Consider the following 14,744-nt stretch of genomic DNA (forward strand, 5'->3'; position numbering starts at 1 on the left):
CAAACCAACCTGCATATTAAGACTATTATTTAAAAGAATTGACTCTTACAGAAAAGGCTGCTAGTAGACTAAAGGCATTTCAGACTGTCAAGATGGATGGGTCCTAACCCTGTCTATTTTGTCAGCCACAAAACCCTGTGCAGTATGGATAACAAGGTTTCATGCTGTCCTTACCTAACCTAAAAATTCCATTTAAAACTGGTTTCATTTTCTTTTCACTTCTCTATTGGCCCTTTTCAATGATCTCAGCTCTTGTACTCACTTCATTCTGTCTGAAAGTTGAAAATAAGAGTATGTATTCCCCCTCCGATCTGTTATTTTGGTCAAACTTTCATTTCAGAGTTCTATCTCAATTTCTTCTTCAGGATACAAATTTTAGGTATTTTCTTTCCCACTAGTGCACAAATATGTCACAGATATTCAACTTTCAGTTGCACTGATCTAAAAGTAAGTGTTACTGCATAGATGGCGAAAACTTTGAAGAAAAATGCATTGATTGTAGAATCACTTTTTTATCAATATGACAAAGCCACCATTATTTTATTATTGCATGTCCCATCTTACATCTCAAACTATTTTTTTCCATAATTTCATGTTTAAAAGAAAATTAAATTTGCTTTACCATCATATGACTGGAGGAGACTATGTAATCTTGGTCTATTAACCCTAAGTGCCTAAAGGTTTTGTTTGTGTTTAAGTATTTACATGTTTGAATTGTGATAGTTTCCCTAATTTTCTGCAGGTCCTGTCTTAAGGCACTTAAGCTGGTAACATGCTTCTTCAAGTACAACCATACAACCCTTACAGACAAAACAGAATTGCAGTCTGCAACCCAGTTGTGTACAGCTTGCAGTATTAGAGGCACAAATCACAGATACATGCTTTTATATTTGTACTTGAAAATTAAATGCAGGAAAAAAACAAAAAAAACAAAACAAAAACCAAGAATGTACATGATTATTGGAGATATTAACATAAAACTGAGATCCCAAAGGGAATTTCATAAGCCCAATGATAGAAGCAACAGAATATATGGTACAATGAGAGTTCTCACAAAGGACTGCTTATCCAATTTAACTGCTCTATTGTACCTTGTAGGGGAACTGTCAATCAACCTTTCTTTCCATGAAAACTGTAAGTAGGGTAAAAGAAGACATAGATTCCTTGCAATAGCAAAGAATGTGCAGATACAAGCTGCTTGCTCTTTTCCAAGGAAATTGGTCTTAAGATTGCTGTGAAAGAACAATGCAGAATTTGGGAAGTGGCAAGCAACCAAGAACACATTGTAGCCCACTTTGCTTTGTAATCCCTCTGTCTAGATGAACAGGAATAACTAACACCAGAATAGGCTTTAAAAAGCAGGTTGGGAAATGCAAAGTTATCCTATTAAAGAATTAGTGATGCAGAACTCAGAATGAGGTATATTATCCTCCAGATGAAAAGTACAATGTTTTTTCCTGCCATGCTGTCAATAAAAAAATTGTCCAATTTATGAAGTTATTTGTGAAATTATTTTTAGAGCGTTGTGGTGAGAAATATTTTTCATTGCACTGAAATATTGTTTCCATGGAAATTTTCTCACTAAATGTCTTTTTTATTTGCCCTGACACAGAAGAACTATTATTTTAATGTCTAGTTATATAGTTACAATCAATTCAGAAATCTTACTGAATTCCTTAGTGGTTCTACAGACAGGGAAGTAGAGAAGAAAAAAAAAAGAAGAGAGGAAGGGAGGAAGTGTGGGACAAAAGGGAGAAAGAAGGAGAAGAAGGAGGAGGAGAAGGGGAAGAAGAAGGAGAAGGAGAAGAGAAGGAGAAGGAGAAGGAGAAGGAAAAGGGAAAGGAGGAGGAGGAGAAGGAGAAGAGAAGGAGAAGGAGAAGGAGAAGGAGAAGCAGAAGGAGAAGGAGAAGGAGAAGGAGAAGGAAGGGAAGGAGGGAGGCCTGCTTTTAGACACAACTGATTGAATTCCAACATCCTTCTTCAATCTCTAAAAATGAAAAGGAAAAAATACAAAAGCACAGGTGTGGCTACAAGTAAACAGTGTTCTCTGTCATAATGGTCCTAATGCTATGCCTGATGAATGAGCCGGTTGGAAATAAAAATGCAAGAAAATAGTGGCTTGAAGAAAACATTAAACTAAATAAGAAATAAGATCACAAGACTTAAGAAAATGCAGAAATTAAAAATGAAACCTGAAAGATGGGAAAGTCACTGAACTTTCCTGTCACAGATAAGGCATATCAAACAGAACTTTATGTAAAGCCTTGAACTCTTTCCTCCTTACTGTGGTTCTGTTTACTGAAACTATAAAATCCTGCAGGTCAACAAGTTCATATAGGGTTCATTGGAGTACTTGAAACAATGGGTTTCAAGTACCTACTATGCACTGAAGTGCTGCAGAGCAAAGAATGAACCAGCATGGTTCAACTGCCTCTAAAGAATTTTAGGATTCATTTGTCATACTTCTTTCCAAGGGCTGGGAGAAGAAAATGCCTTATCACAGCCAGACCTGTATAGTAAGCATCCTAAACACACGTGTGCACCAGCCTAGAAGGAGAGCTGTCTGTGACTTGCTAGCTGGGCAGCCCTGGGTGAAAGATTTGTGTCTGGTTCTGGTGAGTTGACCCCAGCTGGATGACAGGTGCCCATCAAGTCACTCTATCACTCCCTTTCCTCAGCAAGGCAGGGTAGGAATTAAAAAAAAAAAAAAAGTGGAAAAAACAGGTCAGAAGAACTCAGTTTATCACAGAATATTCTGAGTTGGAAGGGTCCCAAAAGTATCACTGAGTCCAACTTTTAAGTAAATGGCCCATACAGGGATCAAATCCACAAAATCCACAACCTTAACATTATTAGCACCATGCCCTAACCAACTGAGCTAATCTCAGGGTTGATAAAGCAAAAGTAAAGGCCATGAACAGAACCAAGGGAATACAAAATATTTCTTCTCTACTTCCCATCAGTAGGAGATGTCCAGTCACTTCCTGGGAAGTAGGGCTTCATATGTGTAGCAGTTGCTCCAAAAGACAAACCTCATAATAAATGCCTCCATCCCCTTTCCCTTAGTTTTCATTGCTGAGCAGATGCCACAAGTTATGGAATATCCCTTTGGTCAGCTTGGGCCAGCTGTCCTGGCTGCGTCCCCTCCCAAGAACTGGCCCACCCTCAGCCTGCTGGTGAGGGGGAACGCTGGAGAGACAGCCTTGGTGCTGTGCCAGCACGGCTCTGCAGTAGCCAAACACTGGTGTGTTATCAACACCTTTCCAGCCCCAACACAGAGCACAGCACCAGGGGAGCTGCCATGGGGAAAAGTAACTCCATCCCAGCCTGACCCCATGCAACCATAAATTCTGTCCCCTCATATGTACTGATCGGCCAGACTGAGTCTTGTGCAATTGAAACACTGTAGGCAAGGCTGGGGACTTCTGCCTGGGAACACTTTTAATGCCTTAAAACACAGGAATGTTGCATAAAGAAAATAAATGTATCAGGCCAAGGATACATAAGCACAGATTAATATTGCTACATTTCACTAGTTGCAAGTTCTTAACATTTCCTGTGTTTAAGTGTTTCAGTAGTTCAGTTGTGCTTTTTGTGGGGTTTTTTTTTCCACCGTAGTCCACCCATCACACAAGACACTTACTTAAAAAGTGATCTAAAAGGGTCTCCAACAACACCAACAACACCTATTAGAACTTTGGCAATTCTGGAAAATTACCAAGCAAGTATGGATTTTGTTTTCCAAATTAGCAAGGAAATGAAACAAGAAGTTAAATGAACCAAAGACAATATATCACAGGACAAGTAACTTGAGAAGTACTATTTAAATCAAAAGTAGTATTTCATGCTAAATAGTAACTTTCCTAAACTGCATGGAATAAAAGTACTAAAATCTCATCAGTGACGCTTCTTTTTCCACACACCCCCTCCCGTATGATGAAAAGTGACAGAGCCATTGTTTGTGTGGAAATTGTGAAGTGTGCTAATTAGCTAAGCACGTAATAAAGAGGTTATGAATTCCCAGCAAGCTGACAGAAATTTAGGTGTCTGAAAAATACATTGCAGACTTGTCGCTATGAGTTTTCATTTCCGTTTCTTATTTCTTTTTTTTTTTTCCCCTATGATAACTGAACATATGGAGATTAATTTAAGTGTGGGAGTGACAGTGTAGATGCTTAATGAATTACCCTAGAAAATAAAAAATGTTTCTGCCTTACCCATAGAGGCAATTTGCTCAAAGTAGTGTCTTACATTATCAAAATCTGGATGCAATATGCAGTACTTTATGTAAAAACTGGGCAAAAGGCAGGAAAATGTAGTTAAGAACCCATCCTAGCCATTTGCAAACATTTCAAGTTGAGGTAGGTAAACTGTGCTGACATATAAGTGGTTTGATTACTGCTTGTTGGCTACTGAAGAACTATGAATATGAATAGGTACAAGTAAAATAGCAATGAATTTATAAATAACAAATATTATGATCAAACGGACATGTAGGTGAGTTTTCCTTCTCAGCTTCAGCAGAGGATGTTCTCAGGAGAGATAAGGGTGAAACAGAATGTGGTTTGCTACCCTCATATAGCTCTGGTAGACATCAGGTTTACATTTTCAAGATTTAGGTCTTTATGCTTTGTCAGTTCTTGCCTTATTCTTTCTGTAACATTTTTTCCCCCATAGCATAAACAATCTGGCAGATAGTTTTTAGTAAAGAATTTCCTGAAAGCTCTTCAGTGTGATGTTACCTACACTATGGAGTCTGTTGTGGTTTTTTTTTTTCTGAAGAGGAGCTGATGGATGTTGTCATCACACTGTACAAGTCCCCTCTCCTAAGGGGAATACTCTGTAAAGATTTTCAAGCTGCTAGGGGAGAAAAAGGTTTTTCATGGATAAAGCAGCTCTGACAACACACAAGGGGAGAGTGTCTGAAAAACCTCAGAAATGTGCAGTGGTCTCTGTCAGATAGGCTGTAAGGCTGATGTGACACCGCTCTCCAAACCATTATACAAGTGGTGGTGATTACAGATTTCATGAGTAGATATTGCTCTACAGACAGGACACTTGAATGAATACCTAAGTTTGTAAAACTTACAAAACTTAGTAGTAAAAGACCACATAACTTATTTTATAAGACAGGTGCAATTAAAGGAAGACAACCATCCATCATCAAAAATAGAAACTTGAATTATTGTACTATAAAGCATCTCCTCATTATCCTGCAGAGGCATAGCCCTCATATGTTTATATTGGTTATGAAAGACAACTTATATTTGATTCAGTCTTCAGAGACAACATTATTTTTTCTTATGTGTTTTCCATTTCCAAAGGGCAGCGCCCAATGAATCAAATGTTTCAAACCTTGCAAACCTGTCATCCAATGTCCAAAGTCTGGGAGAATGCTTAAATCGGCACTAAAGAAAAGGATAAGAGAGTGATGAAAAAACAAATAGTTTCACCTAAAATTTGGCAGCAATTCAGTGGACTAAAAAAAAAAAAAAAAAGAAATCATGGAAACCTTTTGTGGGTAAAGCAAATTGTTTAATTGCAAGGTTATGCTATCATTAAATAGGGAGTAGCAATTATATCAAACTATATTAATAAAAATACAACAATGTTATTAACTTGAAAAATTAAATTTAATGAGTGAACAACATATGAAACTTAAAGTGTAACAAAGAATAATGAATATCTCTTTGGAGATTAGATTTCATCTTTAGGAAAAAGGATTTTAAACTTTATTAAGGACACTTGAATTTCATAATTTAGAGAAAAAACTGATATTATAAATGGTTGATACATATTTTCTTTCATTATATCTTCTCTTTGTCAAAGCAATATGAAACCCATTGTTAAGATAAATATTAACTATGAAGAACAGCAAATATCAGAGGAGACAATAATAAAATGTGGATATTTTCTCCCCAGCATTTCAGACTGTAGGAAGCTTGACTCTGCCATGTTCATTCTGGTGAATATTGCTTTATTTATTTACCCCCTAAACTGGTATTATCTAGCATTTAGTGAATTAGCTTTTTTAAAAGCTCTTGCACAGACAATCCATTAGAAGGCTCTTGCCTTTTCAACCACAATAAGAAGCATATTGTCTTTTCAATGTACACAAACATTATTTAAGCTCATCTGAATTCTCATGAAACTTTGCTATGTCTTCCACAATTTTCACAAATATCACCTTTTATTCCTTCTTGCATTTGATTTTGACAATATAAAGTTCCTCCTTATTATATTTTGACACCTAATTATATTTTGAATTTTTTTTGCTTTGTAATCAGATTTATACATAACAGATATCATAATATAAGAACACTGTAGAAGAATAAAATTAAAGCATCAAATAATAAAAATTATTTCTCCTAAGACATTTAATGTACAGCAAAATATGGCAACTATTCTTTAATCATTGTATTAATTAAACAGATCCTCCAGTCATCGGCTAAATGTACAAAATTTAGAAATAACAATAGAAAAGCAAGCCAAAAGTAGAGAACAGATAGTCACTATCAGGAAGGAAGGAACATTGTCTAAGCAGCATACAGAAACCTTATGAGTAGTGTGTAAAACCAAAAAAAAACCAAAAAAACCCCAAAAAACAAACAAAAAAACCCCAACCCAAACCAAACCCCAACAACAATACCCCAAAACATGTGTCACTAAAGCCAAGTGGAAACATATCATACCATACAGATTATGGCATAAAAATTAAACATTTTTCTTAAACACTAATAAAATATTTTTGACATATAATTTAGATACGTTTGGATGTACTATACCTCTTATTTCACTGCTGGTTCAAAATACAATCTAAAGGAATTGTAACACAGGTGAATGTGTTTTATATGATTAATTATTTGTACTTTTTGCTCAGTTAGTTTTTAATTCCTGTAGACTAATAGAGTTCCTTTAAAGACAGCCCTGAAAAATAGGAAATGGCTGGATTGCAGCAGTCCACTAATGAATATCTAAGATACAATGACTCAGGATCTGCTTGAGATACATTACCACTCTAATTTCTCCTTACTCTGAAAAATTAGTAAATGTCTTTCTAAATCCCTATATTCCAATAGGTCAACATACACAAAGTGCTAACTGAGTAAGGGTGTGTGGAACCAGGACTTCGTTATTTAATTATCTTTCTTCCTCCCTCCCTTCTTCCTACCACTTCGGGAAAGAGGTGAGCACTCAGCAAAGTTGTTCAGCCTTTCCACCCAGTGAGCCATGGGTAAAAAGTGAGGAAGTTGAACAACAAAATAAGTTGGACCTGATTGGTGATTTCTATTTTAAAAAATACTTGCTGATTCTTGTAACCCTGCTGAAAATGACACACACTTATGAGGCTTCAGATCAGATGCTTCTTCAATGTATTTCAGAATTGCAATAAAGTTGAAATATATTAAGAGAAAAACCCCAACAAATATTCCTTTTTCTTGTAAGGATGGCAAATAAGTGCACTTGTTTAAATTTTCAAAGGACAGACTGGAGTTCTGGTAAATGCTTTTTAATATTGCACATGGAAGACAATGTCTATACTGAGAGAGAAAAAGAAGCTCCCTGACACAAGTAGTATAATTTCATGAGTTCCTTTAGGCAGTTTATGTCCTAAACCTGCACAGTCATGTACAAGTTAATCTACATACCTGTTCTGTTTGGAGTTTGCAACACAATGATTTTAAAAAAAGCCCCATCTAATACAAGTATAATATATATATTATATTCATTGATTTTTCTCACATCATTGTATTTAATTTTGTCAACCATAAAACCAAAAATATTATAAGAATATATCCCAATGTGCACATTGCAGGAGAAAATAGAAGTGTTGTAGTAAACTATTAAAAAACTCTACCCCACAGCCTCAAAACAAAAATTTTTGAAGGGAGGCAAAAAGTTGTTTTTTTTATCTGTCTCAGTCAACAGTGGGAAACTCCACACAGCAAAAGTACTGCAGTATGGGATAAGAGTATTATTATAGCTACATCTCTGAATTTCCTGGCATTAAGGGTTTAAGAGAGGTACTTTATCTTAGCTTTACTTGCCTGCCAATTTAATGTTTCATGGAGTTCTTTATCTAATTTAGAAAAGAGGAATAGATCAGAGGAAAAGAAAAAAAAAACCCAAACAAACCTTATCTGTACAATACTATCTTTTTTCTGGCTCTAGAGGTCTTAATTAACTCCTGCTGATTTCACTTCTTATGGTTAGCATCCATGGTTTACCATAAAAGTTCTGGTTCCTTTTTAAAAACAAACAAACAAAACCACAAACAAACAAACAAAACTCAACAACATTTTGTATGGATCCCATCTAAAACCATCAGATTTCCTAACTTTTTTTCTAAAATGGATATTTTTGCTTAACTTCACAACAAAATTAAAATGGATAGGGATATGCATGAGGAAAGAAACATAATAAGGAAAGGAACAATTTTTGGTTTAGGTAACAAGGTGGATTTTCTAATGCTGACAGAATTTGTGGTCATTTTACTGTTGTCTCACAATTTAATTTTTTTTTTTTTTTTTTTTTTTTTTTTTATTTGCAAATTATGATACTGTTCTAGAGTTTCAGCTGGACATCTTTTTAGATTGGTATCCTTCTTAAGCAACATCTCTATATGTATTTGTATATTTTTATATTTGTTTATACATGCCAACACTATTTTTGAGGGGGATTCTTGACCTTTTTCCAAGTGCTTACATTTCCCTGTACTTTGACAGAGCATCACAAGCTTAAACAGAGCCACATAAAGGTCGGGGGCAGATAAATATACGGTGATTACAAAGATCAGAGCTTAGGTCTCAGTGTCATTTTCAAAACATGTTGTGAGAGTCCTGTCACTTGGACCCTGCAACTCAAACTGTATTCCTAAGAAACTCCATGCACCGCATCCATTGCAGGACCCACAGTTATTTTCTTCCTATGGCCTGCTGGTCTTGCAGCACTTTTAAAGGCCACTTACCTATGCTGTCAAGGACGTCCCGTACAATCACTCCTATCTGTAGTTTCACAGAGCAGCTGTGGGCCCTTTCTGCTGTCCTGGGGGCCATTCTGGGTATATGGCTTGGTAAAAAAGGCACTGCCCGGGCTTGGGGGCTTGAACGTGAAAGGCACTGAGAATTAGTTGAACAGTGAAAATGGCCTGGTTGTTTTTAACATCAAGCTGAGTGAAACACAATAAATAAACAAATTTAAGTTTTACTGTAAATCTAATTTTGAATAGATCTGAACACCTTTTACATGCATTCACTTTAAAATACCTTCTAATAATCCAAGATATTTTAACTAAAATAGGCATCAGCTTTAGTAATTATTAAGTATGTGCAGCTCTCACCGAATCCAGTCAGAACTGAAGATAACAAATTGTCAGTGTTTGGACTGCTGACACGTACAAAATATTTTTCTATTTTTTAATCCACTTCTCTCCTAAAACAAACTGCCTTTACTGGTACCTAACATGTTGTAGCCTGAAGATATCCTACAGCAGTACTATTACTAGATGTACCCATAACATGATATATTCAAGCTTCAGTAGCTCAAGACAAGGCTGCCGTGTTATCATATTGAGAAAAGAGAACTTAAAGGAAAATTCTATTGATCTTTTCTACTAGAACATAATAGAAATGTAGTTTATAAGAACTTAGTAAATTTTCCTCATTTTTATGAGTTGGCAAGCAACATTCTGAATTATTTTTAAAAGTTTGTTTCCACTTACCTTAATATTTATGATTCTATTATTACCTAATAATAGAGACAACACCCAAGGCAAGATTCATCTTTTGACTGCTCATAGTCTACATATAAACACTGTAAGCATACTTGATTTTATGTAGACAGAAGTATAAACATTTTTTTAAATACTTTTGCTACAATTTATACTACTGTGGAGAGTGATTTTTTTTTAAGCTTTGATACTAGATATTTTATATCCTCACCTTTTCATAGATATCCAAATTTTGACCTTGAAAATCTTCAGATCTGTATTTGTAATCTGAAAAAGATTATTTCTGAATAAATCTTACAAGGCTGAGCCCAGAGGTTGAAACTATTTAAAAATGCATGTGAAGTAGGTCATTAGTAATATTCTTTAAATGCAATTTTAGGTAGGTGGAATAATTTTCTTAGTATCTTAAACCTAGACAAGATGATTTAGAGCTGTATGTGATTAACAAAATAAACAATTTATTCCACTGTGTTCTGGTCATCATTTATCATTTGAATGATTAATTCTTGACTAAGGTAGTAGAAATAAGGTAGTGCTCTTTTCTGTTACTCCTCCTTAAAAGAAATGCAGAATGGGAACTGTTACCTCTAATGACTCTTAAATGTTTCAAACCTGTCTTGAGCAATCACCAAGGGGGAGAAATGCTAAGGTTGGCTGAAGGAACCCAAAGCGTAATTGAGTTATCTATTTTCTTATCCAAAGGACTTTGAACTAGCATTGTTAAGAGACATTTTGCTCCTTAAGAAAATTTCCCAGCACTGATGAGATCAGGGAGGGGCTACTCTTTATAAGACCAATTTTTGTGAGTCAGGAGTGTGACTCAGACTGGTCAGTGATGTTGATTTTAGTTAGCATCAGAGAGAGATAGCTTGGTTACCCCTTTTGCTTCTTATCTGGTGGAGAGGAGGAAAAACAAATAACTCCCTTGTCTCTTAATCACATTGGAGAGGAACACAACAATTTACAAACCAAATATTCAGTCAGCATGAACTGGAATAGGTCACAAAAAGAAGTGAAATCAATGAAGCCTCACTAACATCAGCTGAAAAGAGGGTCTCAAAGGTAAGGCCACAACTTCATCAGACAAGTTAGAAGGCTTAAAAAGCAACACATCTAAAAGCACACACAGTATCATAAATCTAATGAACTAACATTTTTATTTCGGTCCAGAATTGTACATACCATGAACCCCCAAAAGGTCCTCTGTAGTTTGGTAAGTAAAATAGTCACTCCTACATTTTGAGTCTTGGGGTGATAGGTGAGCAGCAAGAGCAATGCATGTCCACACCGAGGAGTTGATGTCTAACAGCAGCTCCTGGGAAATGGAAACAGTAGCTTATTTTTAACAAACCCTTCTAGTCAACTGGACAAAACTGCCTCCAGGACAGCCTTGCTTGAAACTTTGGCCATCCTTTAGGGATTCAACAGTGAATTTGCCTTGGGGGAGAAAGTATCAGCTCCAAACTGGGGAAGTACTACATAGGAAGTCACTTCCATGGAGGTAGCTGGATGCTCTCTAGATGCATTTTTAGTAGTTATTTACTGAGTGATAGCATACATCCATTTCCCAGTCATTTCTCACTTTCTAAGAGGCAGCCATGGTCATACTATGCCATCACCATCCATACTTGGTTCTAATGATTTATGTTTTCTCATGAAAGGCTTCCCAAATGGTTTTATTTTTTCCTGCTCTTTATAAATGTGTCAGTTATTGCTATCCCACCCTGCTCTATTTTCCCCTTCTCTCTCATGCCTGCTCAAATTCCTTTAACTGGTCAAATTCTTCATCAATTTCAGGATTTATGCTTTGTTGGTTTTTTTTTTTTTTATATTTGCATGTAGACATTGTGCCCTTGTTCATGAAATACCTTTCCACTCTTTCATCTGCTCTGGGACTGTAATGTTGCTGGGCTGCAGAGGTGCCTGAAAAGAACATAAAAAGAAGAAACAGTTAATATATTAAGTCCAGTGTATCTTTTTTTTTTTATATATTTAATATGCAATATCCATGAAAACCAGTTTGTGCAATAACTGTTACTCCTCACATTGCCTTGTTTATTCTTTTAATCTTTCACCCTCCTGATCCTGCAGTATCACAGTAAAACATAAAACTGAATGAAAAAAAAAATTATCCAAAATTGTTGAGGGGGAAAAATAGAGAAAATAAAATCAACTATTTGAAATTATCATATGCATTCTCGAGGGGAAGCACATTATGCACAAATCCTGAGCTCCAGAACAGTCAAGAGAAAGAATTTTGAGCTCATAAAAATGCAAATGTTTACAGATAGTCATCTTTCCTAAGGGCGGGGTGGAGTATTTCAAGATTAAATGGTGATACTGTTTTGTTACACAAGGTCATTGCTAGGCTGCAGGGGTGAATAATAGAACAATTTGGTCATTGTGCCACCTACAAGATGAGTGAGTGGTCTACTGTTTGCCTATCTAGATGGCTGTTTAGTCTTTTAGGCAACGATTGATCTTTTAGGATGCAGGATACTGGAATAATCACAAGATGCAGCCTCCAGGGCCTGTCAGGAATGAGCTCAAAGCATCAGCCAAGAGCATGGAAAACAGGAATCTTCTCCGCGGTGGACTGAAGAGATTGGTCAAACAGCAGTATTGGACTGAGAAAGGCAACTGGGAGAAGTGTACCTGGCACAGAAACATTTGGTTCTGCAAAACCCGTGGAAGTTTTAGACACTCGTATCTCCTTGCTCACACACAATTATTCCCCTAACTTGGCATGCTTATTCTGTGCTCTCCACTTCCATCCAATTTAATAAACTGACTGAGTTTGAACAGAATTAACACTAACAGAATAGTCAAGAAAACAGTTTCAAAAAAGTTAAGATGTAGACACATATTATGAAAAGCCTGGTTTCACTCTTCTCCGATCAAACCCACCATGAGATTTTGCCAAAAGTCCCCTAGTTGATACAGGATGGTGAGGTGGGCACTCAGACCTTGGTCACCTTATTAATTTTTGACCAAATATTGTAACGATCCAAATACCCTAATTCTTACTCTTATGTTAAAAGTCTCATAGCAAGGAGATTAGATACAGGCAATCCACTTAAATTTTCTGTGACACATTTTCTGTGTCTATTAAAATGTGTGATGCTTGTGTCATTAGCATGTTGGTCATGGAACTGAGCTGAAGTACTGGCACTGATTTGTCAAATCTGGCCTTTCCAAATGGTCTGCAAACCAGTCTGAATTTTCCTGAAATGGTACTGTTTCCTCAAAAGTTAAATGAAAGGTCTCCAGAAATATTTCTGTGTGCATCTTGGTTTTGCTTGCTTTACACCATTAGTGACCTACATTATATGGAATGTTTTCTGTTTGTCAATTATATACACTAACCCTTAGAAACAGCAGAAGCACCTATTTTCTCACAGAAGAAAAAAAATTATGAAATCTGTTGGATATTGAGGATTAATTTGGAAAATTTTTAAATCCTCAGGGAGAAGATTCTGTGGAGATATAAGAAATTTCTCCTTATTTTCAGTCAATGTGTTGCATGTTTTTGTGCTATCCCTGTGTATCAATGCAAGAGGAACATTGACTATTGTGTGCCTTGAAAAATGTATCCACTTAGAGAATTCTACCATAAAAGATAATGATTATATGTACCCCTCCCACCTTTGCTTCCTTTCTGTGAAGAAAATAGGACATTATTCCAATTTCATAGAAAAAGTACTGAAGCACAACCTACCTACCTTCCCTCAAGACAAACGGAAGCAGGTACAGATATGTACCCAAACTGCAGTGCTTTAAACACATCATCTCCTTCTTAGCTGTACCAAAGCTAATTTTATCTGCCCGAGAGCGAGGAGATATGACAGAACTGTGCAGAACACATCTGCCAGGCTTATAAAGCTGTACTGAGAAATGCAATTTCCAAGTGCCTGGGGAAAGGAAGCCTCACTGAACTACAGCCATAAGTACAGAGGAGGATGCTGAACTGCAAACAGAATGCAAGAGAATTTGTTTTATGTATGTTCAGGTAGTTTTATATTCTCCTTCTGGGAAGAAATGCAAGAAATGTCCTCAACAGAACAGTCTGCAGGATTGCTTACCTCATTATTTTGATTTTTCAATTGACCTCTAGATACGGAGAGGTAAGGTAGTATTTTTAGCAACATCCAAAATGGGCAGGAGCCATTTGCTGCTCACAGTCTCTTTTGATTGCTTCTCTTGAACAAGGAGAAAAATGTAACAGACATTCAGGTAAGAAAGAAAGAGACAATGAACCTCAGGCAAGCCATAATAATAGCGTAGTTAGGATGATTTATTTATTTCCCAGTCCTTGTGGGCTGCTTTGTGCTGACTTCATCCTGTTGCTTTAACCCTCTAGGCTCTGCATCATCTCGGGTACAGCTGCATAAGCTTCTCCATTCATTTCCTTTGCAGCACTGGGATTTGAACGATAGCGAAGGTGAAGCAGGATATTTATGGCAGGCTCAAAGAACCTGACAGCTTGGGACACAGCTGGCCAGTCACTCCAGCGAGATGTCCAACAGGGGAGAGGGGAGGATGTCAAAACACAGCTCAAAAACCCACACAAATAGGTTATAGAATGGCATACAGTTTACGGATGGGTATTTTTCATTGGGCGGGGGCGGGGGAGCGGGAGCGGTGAGAGATCTACTGCACTGGAAAAGAACAGACATCAGGGTTTTCATTTCCAGTTTAATTCCCATCCTGTTATTCATTTCCAGCATCTCCCCGGACAACTCACTTGGGCTCAAACGTTGATAAACCCATTTGTTTTTCTTTCTCCAATCGAAGAGCCTTCGGCTGGACACTGGGAAGCGCTGAACACCTGCGGCCCCCCCACACACCCCGTTCTCCAGAGGGAGCTGCCAGGGTTCTCCGAGAGGCGGACACGCCTGACGGGAGGCTGGACCCGGAGCTCCCTGATCCCCACCGTCGGCAGCGAGCGACACGCTCGTTCCTGCCGCTCCGGACCCGCCAACGGCCCCCACGCACAGGGGCCCTCTGCCCGACG

General features: G+C 37.1%; 1 long non-coding RNA gene across 1 annotated transcript; it reads right to left on the minus strand.

Annotated features, from left to right (window-relative positions):
* Positions 1-5,960: 5,960 nt before the first annotated feature.
* LOC108444813 lies at positions 5,961-13,963 on the minus strand. The gene is made up of 5 exons (XR_001859515.1): positions 13,813-13,963; positions 11,599-11,653; positions 10,913-11,045; positions 9,942-9,997; positions 5,961-9,169 (listed from the first exon to the last, which is right to left on the minus strand). It is a non-coding gene; the product is annotated as an uncharacterized LOC108444813 (long non-coding RNA).
* Between the last annotated feature and the right edge of the window lie 781 nt (positions 13,964-14,744).

Source organism: Corvus brachyrhynchos, unplaced genomic scaffold (assembly GCF_000691975.1).
Source record: "Corvus brachyrhynchos isolate BGI_N302 unplaced genomic scaffold, ASM69197v1 scaffold242, whole genome shotgun sequence".
Classification (NCBI taxonomy): Eukaryota; Metazoa; Chordata; class Aves; order Passeriformes; family Corvidae; genus Corvus; species Corvus brachyrhynchos.